At 49.3% G+C, this 2,500-nt stretch overlaps 1 protein-coding gene across 1 annotated transcript in view; it reads left to right on the plus strand.

The window, feature by feature from the left end:
• The window catches only part of LOC118383175 (receptor-type tyrosine-protein phosphatase delta-like), a 199,534-nt gene that overhangs the window by 117,105 nt on the left and 79,929 nt on the right, over positions 1-2,500 (plus strand). The window lies entirely within an intron of this gene.

Consider the following 2,500-nt stretch of genomic DNA (forward strand, 5'->3'; position numbering starts at 1 on the left):
GAGCTCTGATTGGCTAGGACAAAGAGATAGGATGGAGGAGGGGGGGGGAGAGAGAGAGGGGAGAGAGAGAGAGAGAGAGAGAGAGAGAGAGAGAGAGAGAGAGAGAGAGAGAGAGACAGAGAGAGAGAGAGACAGAGAGAGAGAGAGAGACAGAGAGAGAGAGAGACAGAATGGAGAGAGACAGATGTAGAGAGAGAGAGAGAGAGAGAATGGAGGAAGAGGCTCTGGGCATGTTGAGGTTGAGGAGAGAGAGACAGAGGAGAAGAGGAGGGAGAGAGAGAGAGAGAGAGAGAGAGAGAGGCAGGAGAGAGAGAGAGAGAGGAGAGACATACAAACATAAATGATAGGGACAGTCAAAAAGAGAAAATGGTGAAGGAGATGGAGAGAGGGAGACTGACCTTGTAGAAGAACAAGAGAGAAAGAGAGAGATGGAAGTTGAGGAGAGACAGAATGGAGGATGAGGCCCTGGGCATGTTGAGGTTGAGGAGAGAGAGAATGGAGGAAGAGGCTCTGGGCATGTTGAGGTTGAGGAGAGACAGAATGGAGGAAGAGGCTCTGGGCATGTTGAGGTTGAGGAGAGACAGAATGGAGGAAGAGGCTCTGGGCATGTTGAGGTTGAGGAGAGACAGAATGGAGGAAGAGGCTCTGGGCATGTTGAGGTTGAGGAGAGACAGAATGGAGGAAGAGGCTCTGGGCATGTTGAGGTTGAGGAGAGACAGAATGGAGGAAGAGGCTCTGGGCATGTTGAGGTTGAGGAGAGACAGAATGGAGGAAGAGGCTCTGGGCATGTTGAGGTTGGAGGAGAGACAGAATGGAGGAAGAGGCTCTGGGCATGTTGAGGTTGAGACAGAGAGACAGACGGAATGGAGGAAGAGGCTCTGGGCATGTTGAGGTTGAGGAGAGACAGAATGGAGGAAGAGGCTCTGGGCATGTTGAGGTTGAGGAGAGAGAGAATGGAGGAAGAGGCTCTGGGCAGGTTGAGGTTGAGGAGGCTCTGGGCAGGTTGAGGTTGAGGAGAGAGAGAATGGAGGAAGAGGCTCTGGGCATGTTGAGATTGAGGAGAGAGAGACAGCATGGAGGAAGAGGCTCTGGGCATGTTGAGGTTGAGGAGAGACAGAATGGAGGAAGAGGCTCTGGGCATGTTGAGGTTGAGGAGAGACAGAATGGAGGAAGAGGCTCTGGGCATGTTGAGGTTGAGGAGAGAGAGAATGGAGGAAGAGGCTCTGGGCATGTTGAGGTTGAGGAGAGACAGAATGGAGGAAGAGGCTCTGGGCATGTTGAGGTTGAGGAGAGACAGAATGGAGGAAGAGGCTCTGGGCATGTTGAGGTTGAGGAGAGACAGAATGGAGGAAGAGGCTCTGGGCATGTTGAGGTTGAGGAGAGACAGAATGGAGGAAGAGGCTCTGGGCATGTTGAGGTTGAGGAGAGAGAGACAGAATGGAGGAAGAGGCTCTGGGCATGTTGAGGTTGAGAGAGAGACAGAATGGAGGAAGAGGCTCTGGGCATGTTGAGGTTGAGGAGAGACAGAATGGAGGAAGAGGCTCTGGGCATGTTGAGGTTGAGGAGAGACAGAATGGAGGAAGAGGCTCTGGGCAGGTTGAGGTTGAGGAGAGACAGAATGGAGGAAGAGGCTCTGGGCATGTTGAGGTTGAGGAGAGACAGAATGGAGGAAGAGGCTCTGGGCATGTTGAGGTTGAGGAGAGACAGAATGGAGGAAGAGGCTCTGGGCAGGTTGAGGTTGAGGAGAGACAGAATGGAGGAAGAGGCTCTGGGCAGGTTGAGGTTGAGGAGAGACAGACTGGAGGAAGAGGCTCTGGGCATCTTGTTATAACGTGCGTCATCTGAATGAGGTCCCCGCTGAATTTAACCTACGGAGGAGCGGCTTCTATCGAGGAACTTTAAATGTGTTTGACCTTCCGAGTTGACATGATGTTGGATGAGAGCTACCGCTCGCTAGCTAACGAGCTTGTGTGTACAGAGCAGTACTAGAATTAAAAACACATGTAAACCTCATCGTCCCTTCACCCCTACCTACATGGACAAATGACCTCTAACCTGTAACCCCGCACACTGACTCGATACCGGTAACCCCTGTATATGGCCTCGTTATTGTTATGTTATTGTGTTAAACGTTACTAATTATTATTTTTTACTTTTAGTTTGTTTGGTAAATATTTTCTTAACTCTTCTTGAGTCTTTCTTCTTCTGTTAGTTAAGCATTTCACGGTAAGGTTCTACACTTGTTGTTATGTTAGGTCCTGTACCTCCGGCCTAAAAAGAGTCCAGCCCGGTAAAGGAGTTCAGTGAACTCAAGTGACTTTTGTCACGCAATGTTTTGTCCGTTCATTCCGTGTAGCGTAAACCCAGTATAAAACATACAATCAATATAACACTAATTTTGCCACAGAACTTTAAAGCGTATCAACTCTTACTAAGTCCTCAACTACAACTAACTACATAAATCACAGTATACCTCACATCAAAACAAATGAAATACCGT

The sequence above is a fragment of the Oncorhynchus keta genome, unplaced genomic scaffold (assembly GCF_023373465.1).
Source record: "Oncorhynchus keta strain PuntledgeMale-10-30-2019 unplaced genomic scaffold, Oket_V2 Un_contig_3378_pilon_pilon, whole genome shotgun sequence".
In the NCBI taxonomy this organism is placed as follows: domain Eukaryota; kingdom Metazoa; phylum Chordata; class Actinopteri; order Salmoniformes; family Salmonidae; genus Oncorhynchus; species Oncorhynchus keta.